This window comes from Trichosurus vulpecula, chromosome 2 (assembly GCF_011100635.1).
Source record: "Trichosurus vulpecula isolate mTriVul1 chromosome 2, mTriVul1.pri, whole genome shotgun sequence".
NCBI classification, from domain to species: Eukaryota; Metazoa; Chordata; class Mammalia; order Diprotodontia; family Phalangeridae; genus Trichosurus; species Trichosurus vulpecula.
The window spans coordinates 456,681,281-456,693,694 of NC_050574.1; positions in this window are offsets into that span (position 1 = coordinate 456,681,281).

A 12,414-nucleotide genomic window follows, 5' to 3' on the forward strand; every position below is an offset into this window, starting at 1 on the left:
CCTCTTAAAGTTAGTAGTATATACACTGCACTAAGATTTTCTAATTCTTACCTAGTCTCTTGAGTTAAAGGATCTCCCAGAGTGTCTTAAGATCTTTTTCTGTTGGAATAACCGTTTTTTAACTCATGCCTAGCCGACAAACTGCACAGCCTTCTATTAAATTTGACAGAGGTCTCCTAGAGATAAATCAGTGCTTCGATTCCTACAGAAATGTGCTGGTGTTTTGAAAGTGGAAATTTAAGGTGGTGGTACTCATGCTTAAACACTAAAAGGCCCACTATCAATCCTGAAAAAAAATAATTTAAATGACTGAGGAGGGAAATATTATCTAAGGCAGAGGTTTTTCAGCCTTTTTCATCTCAGCATCTTGATGGACTTGCTATAATTATATTAAGTAATAGTAATATAGTAGTATTGAGTATATAGGCACTGTTAATGAATTGTGCTAAGGATTGGATATGATTAATATAAATCAGATATTGTTGCTGTCCCTTTTGGAACTTAATGGAATCTTTTTTCCTGGTGTTCTGAAGATACAAAATGAAAAAACCAGACCACTATAAACTCCAGACAATGTACCAATATAACCCTATAAGCATTTTAACCTCAAAAAACGTAAGCAAATGCTATCTAATTTATACTTTTTATCCTTGTGACTAATAGCAAAATTTGACACAATTCATCTAATTCAGCTAATATTGTATACTAATGCTGGACTAAGCATGTAAGAACTCTCTTGTGGACACTGGTTTTTAAAGTAAATGAAGTATTAAGCACAGAAGGTATTTGGGGGGCTGGAAGAGCAAGATAATGAATACTGATTGTGTTGAATGATAGTATATGATGAGACCTTAGAGATCATATAAACTTATTCCCCCTTTTTACAAATGAGGAAACCAAAGTCCAAGGCTACTTCCAAGACTAGATGGGGACAGAATCGGGAGAACTCATTTCTCCTGACAACTAGTTGAGCAGATGTCTTAATCACCTACTCTGTGCCAGGTAGTATGCTCAAGGTAAATAAGTTTTATTCAGATAATAAAAGAATGCCTTTAGAAGATTTTTCTTCCAATAATAGAATAAGTATCAGATGTTAATGCAGACGTTTTTGTCCAGACATAAGAGTTTCTTTGGTGTAGAAAACTGAACAAATTCTTACAAACAGATCAGCACCTGCAGTATGATCTACAAAGAATTGTCTAGAGGCACTAAGAAATCAGGTGACTGAACATGGTCATATAGCTGGAATGTGTCTTAGGCCAGACTTGAACCCAGGTGGTCTTAATTCAGACCACCTCTATTCATTATACCTGTTATCAAGTTTCTATAGTCTTCATTTGTAGTTCAGTGTGCATTTGAATGTTGTGTGTGGTTCGCATACAATGGGGAAAAGTTATAAATTCAAATTCAGCAAACATTCAACACCTAACTATAAAATAGGGTTACTAGGTGCTGGGGCAGAAACAGGCATGGAGCTTAAATCTAGTTGGAAAAATGATTGCATTTTTATAAATATAATATAGAATGGAACCTCATAATATGGGAGCTGCAAGAAATTAGGGTTTGCTTAATTCATATATACACATGTACCATATGGACATAAATTTGAATAGAGGAAATAACAATTCGTTCTGGACTTTACCTTATCCCTAATTTAGTCAGCAACTAGTAGAGAAGCTAGTTCATGTAGAATTACCTGAAGGGATTTTTGAATAGACTAGTTCTGTCTTTTCCCAAAAATAGCAAATCCAGATTTTGTGTATTGAGATTGTAAGCTCCTTGACAGCAGAACTGTCATTTTTCATCTGTGTATCCCCAGTGCCTTGCACAGTGCCTATGGCACGTAGTAGCTGCTTAATAAAGGTTGATGGAATTAAATTGCATTGTTGAATGCTACGTTTTGAATTTTTAAGACTCCAGCCTAGCAGTATAGTCTTTGTTTCCTTTCACAAAGTTAATAATAAATACACTGTTCAGTAGTTCTGGAATTTTGTTTTATTTCTGACATCCGAAAGTCCCTAAAATCTGCATATAAATTATGTTACTTAAAATGAGGTTTTCTAAATATGCTGTCAGTTTGAGTGGGCAAAGAAATGTTAATTTTTTTTTTATTTCATCAGTTTAGGGATCTTAATACTTTTGCAAATTTGCTGCTGCTTTGCAACTTACAGAGAATTGCCCAGGTCATTGAGAAGTTAAGGAATCTAACCCAGTCACAGCCAGCACTCCATTCTTGGAATCTTCCTGATTTACAAGGCCCATTTTCAATCTGCTCCACCATACTGCCTGTCCACCTTAATTTATTGTTAACCTTTTATTAAGTATGAACTTGTGAATATTAAACTGAAGAATGATAGTTTAAAAAGGGAAAGCCAGAGATGTCTGCTAGGGTTTGGTGTTTTGTTTTCGCTCAATGCCTAAGTTGCTTAAATAGATGTCAGCTGTGTAAAAATAGAAGCTGATAAGATATGTAAATGAGAGTGAAATCATTTTTTCCTATCTCAAAAGATGTATTAACCTCAGCAATTGGACTCTGCCATGGTTAATCTCATTCTTACCATGAGGCAATTTATATACTATTTTAAATTAGCTTTGCCATTAAGTCCTAAAAAAAATCAACACCTATTCCACTTTTTCTTACCCCAACTCACAAGTTTTGAGGTCCCGAATACTTGGCATAAAGAAGAAAAACAGTACCGTTCTTTGGTATACACTTTCTCCATGAAAGTACGTGACTTCAGTCAAGTCTGATTTAAATACTTTTTGAACAATGACATATCGATGTGTTTAATCTTCAGCGGCTGAAGAATGAGGCCCTTTGGGTAAGCAAGTTGATGTCTACATGTATTAATAGCCATATTAAGTATAAATACTGAATAAACCCTGGCTTATGCTTAACTTTGAATGGGAATTAGAAAAAAAAAGATCCTTAGGGTAAATTAGAAAGCAAGAGCTTTGGTGATAGGCTTAATTGAATTCACTCTGTACATTTAGTTAGGCTTTCATCCAGGCATTTCTTCAATTTGAATTTCACTGCTTGGGTCTTTTAAACCAAGAAGACAATCAAGCTGTATGAGGAACATTTGGTGTTTGGTAGAATTCCCCTTCCTCTATTCCTAGGAAATCATATCCTTTTCTTGTGAGTAAATACTTTATTGAATTTTATCATCCACAAGCTAAATTTCTAGACTGGCCTAGCCTAGTCCTGGCCCAGCAAATTTGGTTATTAATCTTTAGAACTAGATTGGAATGATTTAGTGATTTCATCACTAAAGGGAGTCTCAGTGGTTGGGTGACCAGACATAGTATCCTCTGTAGCCCCTCTAGTCAAATATCAGGAGATAAGGAGTATAGGTCCTCACTGGTTAGGGTTAGACTGACATGTCTGAAGAAGCTTGACCGGGAGACTCAAAGCATTATAAAAGTTAGTTTTGCTTCATTCTTGCCTAGCAATTTTAGGAAAGCTTGATCGATCATCGTATATACTGATTCCAAGTGGTTGTCTAGGGCTTGGAGACAACACAACTGGACAATCAAAGGTTTTCTGTTTTGGTGCCAGAACCAGTGGAAGAATTTTATCTATCTCCTTTTTGTGTGGTGTAATAGTACCTATCGGATGCCATTTACTGAGCTGAATAAGAAGGTTGGTGTCTTTACAAAAATGGCAGTTTAGGTACTTGATCCATCAGTCTGGACATGATAACCATGGTGCTTTTAATGGTAAGTCAACGATTTCCATTCCTTCTTGTATCAACGAATCCATCCACCTTAAGATCAGTATGAATGTGATCCCACATTGTTCTGGACCTTCCAACTGACAGATTGATTAAACTGCCCCTCTTCCCCCTTCTCATCAAGAAGTTTGCCCTCACTGCATGCTGTTTAAACCTCAGGACATGTCGTGTCCTGCATTACGTGTCCATGCAGCCATCATCAGAGCTATTTTAGAACACTGCAAAGGAAGAACAGAGTTGGGCCCAACACTGCCACATTTGCAGGGCTTTTCACTATTCATACCACCCTCAGGCCTTGTCAAAAACTGGAATGGACCCTTAAAACAACAGCTTCTATATAATACCCCTGATTATCAGTGTTGTAGTGAACTGGACATAATTTAAACCAGTGCCCTGTAGTTTAGGTCTGATATTGGAACGAAATATGAGACTTGTCCAATCAACCATTAACAACAAAATATTTAACCATAGTGTAGAAAGGATCCTCGAGGATACAGCACAAAGACAGTGGGCAGATGGTGGCATATTACCATCCAGTTCCACCACAAACATTCCAGTAAATCTCTGAAAGTATCCGAAGGAACAGTGATCAAAGAAAATCTATAATTACCTATATTCCATCCACGACTGCACCAAAAAACTCAGAATCCTGCTGAAACTCTATTTGGAGTTGCCACAAACCAAAGTAGAGCTTAAGAGAAAAAAAATTTCCTGCCCACAAAGACACTAAAGGGTACACGGAAGAAATAAAACAAGATAGAAATAGAATATCTAAGAAGGAATGAATGGCAAGAAAAAGTCATACCTTTGAACATGTAGTGATAAACTTTGCCCAAGACTGAAGTCTCAGAAAACTAGAATAGGTCAAACAGAAATATTAAAATCAAAAGCCTGGGGGGAAAACAAAAAAAGGTTAAGGAATATTAAATAGGAAATAACTGATCTGGGAAACAAGTCAAGAAGAGATCATCTAAGAATCATCAGGTTGTCTGAAAATCATGATAAAAAAACATAAAGTCATAAACGAAGGGGCAGCTAGGTGGCGCAGTGTGTAGAGCACCCAGCCCTGAAATCAGGAGGACCTGAGTTCAAAGACATCTGACACACTTTTACTAGCTGTATGACCTTGGGCAAGTCACATAACCCCAATTGCCCTGCCTTCCCTCCAAAAAAAATAAAAATTTTAAAAAATTATAAATGAAAAACCCCTGGCTATCTTATAATCAGAGGACAGAGTGAAAACAGAATCCACTGGTCACCTCCTGAAAGAAACCCCAAATAAAAACCAGTCATAGTCAATACCCACTTTCCAGGTCCAAAAAAGTCCCCAAACTAAGCCACAGTCAGCATCACACAAAACTTAGCAACTACCACTTTTAAAAGGGAGGAGAACTTTAATATTTCAAGAGGCAAAAGATAAAGACAACAAAGGACAAACTGAGTAAATCCTATAAATCCATAAAACAGACAATTTCCAAGCATTCCTGATGAAAAGGCTACAACTGAGTAAACCTTTTGAAATGAAAACAGGGCAAGAGATTCATAGGAAGGTTCACACACACATGTTTGATTTGAAAAGACCTTGTGACAAGCAGCTAGGTGGCTCAGTGGATAAAGTGCTGGGCCTGAAGTAAGGAAGACCTGAGTTCCAATCTAGCCTCAGACACTAGCTATGTGACCCTGGCCAAGTCACTTAACCTCTATTTGCCTTAATCCACCGGAGAAGGCATTAATTGAATGGGACCAAAAAGGATTTTACATACTTGTCACCTAAGCAAGACACCATTACAAAGATTGACCACATACTAGGGCAAAAAAGCCTCACCAAAAATGCAGGAAAGCAGAAATATTAAACATCCTTTACTGGACAAAATGTAGCAAAAATTATATTTAGTAAAGAGCTACTGAATAAAGGATTAAAAATGAATCGGAACAGTTAAGAGATAGCTATTCTCTAAGAGATAAGTGATCAAAGCATATAGACAAACAGTTCTCAAAAGAATTACAAAGTACTCATAACCACATGAAAGAATACTCCACATTACTAACAGTAAGAGAAATGCATATCGAAACAACTCAGGTTTTGCACCCCACCACCCTGCAAAGATGACAAACGCTGGCAAAAGTCAATGATGGAAGAGATGTGGGAACATGGGTACGCTGGTGCCTACGTCGATGAAGCTGTGATTGGTACGCTTTTGGAGAACAATTTGGAATTAGGCAAATAAAGCGACTAAAATTTCCACGCCCTTTGACTCTGATATGCCATTATGGAGCTCATGCACGTGCAACAATGCACTGCACCCATAAAAATGCAGCAGTTGTGTGTCAGTAAGCAAAATGGGCTCTTGGCACTCAGTTCCACCAAGTGCCCTTGAAGAGTTCGGCTTTGGTTTCCTTCGAGTGATTCAGTGTATTTCATTGAGTCTTACTAGGTGCTAAGCCTCAGGCCCAAACCCCTATTAGGTGTAAAACCTATGTGGGTGTGGATTGGTAACGAAGGTGGGGCTAACTAAGGGGAGGTGCTAACTCCAGAGCCAATCATAGGAGCCTAAGTTCTGGTCATTCAGATGTTTGATGATGTCTGAAATCCTGTAAGAAGAGAAGATGGAGCCATTTGCTCCCGGTGGTGCTGATGCGGAGACTCCGGGCAGCTGTAGCTAAGGGCCCTCCAGCTTGTAACCCAGATCCTGGGACTCTGTTAAACTCTGGTAACTATGCATTGGGATTTGAATCAGACAAGGTCTGTCTGTCGATGTTTGTAATTTGTTTGTATTTGCTCTGAAGTTCAGGGTGCTGGCTTTTTCCCCTGAACTAAGTGAATGATATTTGTATGCTGAATTGAAGTAAGCTTGTCAACCCCTTAACGTTGCTTTCCTTACTAAAGCAGATCAAAAGAACCTGGGCTTTGGCAGCATGCTGGTAGCAAGCGTTCTTGTTGTTGGGCTTGTGTTGGTCTTTCACCCGCACAACAGCTGCTAGCCGGATTGCTGAAACACGTTTCTCCATGTGATGCTATGTAACACACACAAGGCCGTCTTCACAGCCACAGGTGGAGCTGTAGCAGCTGCTTCATGGATTTCCTTCTGTGGAAAGAAAAAGCAAGATGAAACAATCCCTACAGGAGAAGTCACATAACTGAGGGACAAAGAAGAGGCATTCCCAAAGGGAATGCATAGCCCATAGTTCTTTAGTGCACTGAAACGTTTAACAAAATTTAAGTGTTTTTAATAAATTTATGCATTTATACTTATGGTAGTAAATGATAGAATGATAATATGTAGTATTTCTGCATTTGTGGTTTACTAAATTCTTTTTTTTTGTTTGTTTTCTTTATATTACACGTATTATCTGCAGTTTCCCACAATCCACAGCCAAGCTCCAAAAATTCCCAATTAATTGTGGATGACTAGAACCTCACAGTAAAGCCTACAAATGTCAAGCGATGACTGTACTATCTGGTTAGAGCCTCACAACAACCCTGAGAGGCAGGTGCCATGATTAGCCCCATCTTAACTACAGATGAGGCAAACAAAGCTTAAGTCATTTGCCCAGGGTCACACAGCTGAATTTGAAAGGTCTTCCTGACTCCAGGCCCAGTGCTCTATTCACTACACCACTTAGCTGCCTATTAAAAACAAACAAAAAAACTCCAGTCTGTCCTCACTTGGGTAAACTGTCCTGGAGACTAGATCCAAGAAACCATCAGAAAAGAGAGCCCTTTATCTTCCTACGTTGACACTGATGGACGTGGCTTCTGGGAGGAGGGACAGGGACAGCAGCTTTGGCAGTCAGGGGGATGAAGATGAAGTGGCTCCTTAGCACGGACAGACCTTTGGCCCTAAGATGGGTAAGAAATCCAAGTGCCATTTGGGAACAGGCTGAGGTCCGTGTGGCTTAGCTAGACACTAGCTGCCTCATCCTTGGATCCTTCCACGGTCCCTCACCTAGCACAAAGCGATACGACACCTATCATTCATATACCCAGGTTCCAACATTTGCCATCCTCATAATAGCTTCCACTCAGTTGTTCAGCAGCGAGCTTGGAGTACGTTATCTGATGGATGCTGACGTGTCCCAAAGATTATAGCGGCAGGCATTAGCAACATTCTTCCATTGGCGTTGACCCCGAGGGGAAGAACCTATCATCGTCCAGCCCGTTTTTCTCCAGGCTCTAGACCGCTTATCCAGACCCACGGCCACCTCCAAGGAGTCAATGTGGATGAAGCTCTTGTCCGACTATCCCTCAAGGCTCTCATGCCAGCCACATGAACAGTTCAGTCCGCTAGAGGATTTACCAGGATCCCAATTTGGCCAAAAGATATGTTAATTTTATTTGTTTTGCTCTTTTCTCTCTTTATTTTTAGCACTAATTTTAAAAAATTTTCAGTTCCAAATTCTCCCATCATTCCCCTACCCCTTGAGAAGGCAAGCAGTATGTCAGTTATACATGTGAAATAACGCAAAACATTTCCGTATTAGCCATGTTGCAAAAAATAAAACAAAAAACAAGAAAAAGAAAGTGTAAAGAAGTATGTTTCGATTTGCACTCAGAGTTGATCACTTCTCTCTCTGGAGGTGGATGGCATTTCTCACCATGAGTCCTTTGGGATCGTCTTGGGTCATTGTCTTGATTATCACAGTTGGTCCTTGTTACAGTGTTGCTGTTCTGCTTCTCCCCCTTCACTTTCTGCCTTCCGGGACATGATGAATTTTAGAGAAGCCAACATTGGGTATTAGCCTTTATTTCTTATTAATACCTGTAAGGCGGTACGTCTGATTGATCTCTGATTAAGTGCAGCGCTCTTCTCGCTTCGGAGGGGTTTGGTCTTTCTCAGATTTGGATGAATACAAAGCTGGCACCACCTGAGCATGGAACTCGAACAAGACGAGTAACCCTAACCTTTGGGTGTGAAGGGAAGCGTGGGACCCTGGTAGTGAGTCCCTGAGCACCTGAAGGTTGTAGGATGGATCCCCCAAACGTAGCCATGGTCACTACTACTACTACCTACTACCACTAACACCACTACTACTACTACCTACTACCACTACCACCACTACTACTACCTACTACCACTACTACCACTACTACTACTACCTACTACTACCACTACCACCACTACTACTACTACCTACTACTACTACCACCACTACCACCACCACTACTACTACTACCTACCACCACTACTACCACTACTACTACCTACTACCACTACCACCACTACTACTACCACCACCACTACCACTACTACTACTACTACCTACTATTACTACTACTACCACTACGACTCCTAGTACCCTGGATTCAAAAGATTTCTTGTGGGTCCACAGTCTGAAAACGATAGTTCACAATCCCTGCCCTAGTCAGCCAGTGACCATAATCAGCTCCAAGCAAGTATTTATTTGCAAGGCTGGCGTTGTAAGAAAGGTATGAGATCTGTCCCTCCCACAAACCTGGGGCCTCTGTCCACAAATGCACCGCCAGGGAGAAGAGAAGGCAAAACCTTCCAATGCACCGGTAGGGAGACGCTCATGTAGGAGAACGGTGACTGAGGCACTTCAGGGTCCCGATGTCCTTTGTCTTTGTGTGGTGTCCTCCCCACTGGGCACAGCCTCTCTGAGCAGACTGCCAGGAGGGCTCCTGTCTTCAAGGTGACCCCCAGTTCTCAAGGTCTCTCCTCTGCTGCCATGGGTCATACTCCTTGAAGGTGCTTCCTGCTGAATGGGGTATTCTCTATTAGACGTATAATAATAAATGTTAATAATTTGTGTGGCCATTTAAGGTTTGCGAAGCACTTTCTGTGTGTGTGTGTGCAGATAGACACACATACACACACATCTCCATCATCTCTCTGGCAGGTTGTGGGCAGTGTGCTTTATCATCAGTGCCTGGAAGCGCAGAAGCTCATTCCATCACTGATCAGAAATCTTAAGCCTCTCAAAGTCGTTTTTCTTTACATTGTTGTCATTATACAAATTATGTATACACGCATAAACGTATGTGCACGAATACATACATGTGTATACATACTACACATATACACAAACGTGCACATACATACGTGTGTATTTGATTCTTGTATAACTCCGCCACAAGACTGCATGGTCCATGAGAATGAAGAGCGAAGCAGAGAGAAATCCCTTCTTTTCTGCTGCCCTCTGCCAGAAGGGCAGGGGTCACGTTCCATTCATTGTTTCCTGCCTTGAATGTGTCTCGACTTTGCAGGTCTGGCCAGCAGTTTTCCAAGGTCACCAGTGACACGGTTAATCTTTCAGTCGGCCAACTACATATTGCCCTTACAACTTCATCAAGGAAACATCTTCATACCTCATGGAGGGATAACAGGACTGAATATAACTCTGCCCTTAATTTTTTTTCTCATTTAAGCTATTATTTTAAAAATTCCAAACTTAAAAAACACAAATGGGCATTTCCACATAAATTGTAGAACAAAAGGATATGATATATGAAACTGCAAATCTCGCTTATGTAGATGTTGTTTTCCTTTTGAAGTATATAATAAATTAGCCACGTAACTTTCCAAGCTGTTCTGCCCATCTGTAATTCATTCAGGCCTTCCTTCTGTTCTCTTATTATTTGGGGGGAAACCCCTTTCCAGCCTCCCTCTCTTTCCCTTGTAACAAATGCAAAGTCAAACAAAACAAATTCTTACATTGGCCCTGTCTGAAAAAGTATGTCCCCTTCTGCACCTTGAGTCCATTATCTCTGCCGAAGGGTGAAGCAAGGATGCCCATTATCACCACTAGTACTCAATATGGTACAAGAAGTGCTAGCTATAGCAATAAGACAAGAAAAATAAATTGAAGGAATAAGAAGAGGCAATCAGGAAACAAAACTGTTACTCTCTGCAGATGAAATCATGATATACTTGGAGAACCCTAGAGAAACAACTAAAAAACTACATGAAACTAACAATTTTGGCATAGTTTCAGGATATAAAATAAACCCACATAAATTATCAGCATTTCTATATATTACCAACACAATCAAGCAGGAAGAGATAGAAAAAGAAATTCCCTTTAAATAACAGCAGACAATATAAGATACTGGGAGTCTACCGGCAAAGACACTTCCAGGAATTATATGAACACAATTATAAAACACTTGTTACACAAATAAGGACAACACAGTTGGAGAAATGTTAATTGTTCATGGTTAGGCTGGGCCAATATAAGAAAAATGACAATACTACCTAAATTAATTTACTAATTCAGTGCCATACCAGTCAAACTACCAAAGAATTGTTTTCTAGAACTAGAAACAATAATTCATCTGGAAGAACAAAAAGTCAAGATTATCAAGGGATCAATGAAAAAATTGTGAAAGAAGGCAGTTTAGCACTATCAGATTTCAGATCATATTACAAAGCAGTATTCATCAAAACAATCTGGACTGGCTAAAAGGTAGAGTAGTTGATTAGTGGAACAAATTAGGTACACAATATACAGAGGTAAATGGACCACAGTAACATAGTGTTTGATAAACCCAAAGATCCAAGCTTTTGGGGCAAGAGCTCATAGGAAAACTAGAAAGCAGTCTGGCAGAAATGAGGTATATAGATCAACATCTCACATCATATACCAAGATAAAGTAAAAATGGATACATTACTTTAACATAAAAGGTGATCTCATAAGCAAATTGGGGAAACGTGGAATAAATTAACAGTCAGATCTCTGGATAGGGGGAGCTTTTATGATCAAACAAGAATTGGAGAGGACCGCAGGAGGTAGAATGGATAATTTTGATTACATGAAATTAAGAAGGATCTCCACAATCAAAACCAACGAAGCCAAAGTTAGAGGGAAAGAGGAAACGGGGGGAAATTTTTGTAGCAAGTTTCCCTGGTAAAGACTTCATTGCTGAGATATATCAGGAACTGAGCCAAATTTATAAAAATAAGAGCCATTCCCCGATTAATAAATGGTCAAAAGATATGAACAGGCAGTTTTCAGAAGAAAACAACATCAAAGCTCTCAATGGTCGTATGAATAAATACTGTAAATCACGACGTAACGAACAAAATTTAAAAAAAAACACAAAAATGTTCTTAAGAGTTCAAATAAATTGTGAGAGGAAAACCTGACGTGCTAAAAGTCCATGAATCCACTTGAAGCATTTGGATCCATTCTACGCCAGCTGCTTGGGAAGGAGAAGTGGTAGTGGCAATAGGAATAGCCACCATTTCTCTGTCAAAGTTTTACAAAGAACTTTCTAGGCATTATTTTAAGTGCATCCTCACAACTCTGGGGGTTAGGCGCTATTGTAATTCCCACTGAACATAGGAAGAAACTGAGGGAGAAAGAGGTTATGTTTGTTGTTCAGTGTGACCCCATTTGGGGTTTTCTTGGCAAAGATACTGGAGTGGTTCGCCATTGCCTTCTCTTTTTACAGATGAGGAAACCGAGTTAAGTGGCTCGCCCAGGGTCACACTAGCTAGTAAGTGTCTGAGTCTAGATTTAACCTCAGCAAGATCAGTCTTCCTGTCTCCAGGCCTGGGGCGCTATCCACTTTGCTACCTAGTTGCCTAGCAGTAATGTCTTGAACACATAGTAAGTCCTTATGATACACAGGAGGTGATTAAAATGTTATTAACTATCTCATTAAGGAAGACAGTTGGAGCTGGCACCCAGCAACTTTGTCCTTTGGTGGGTTTCACT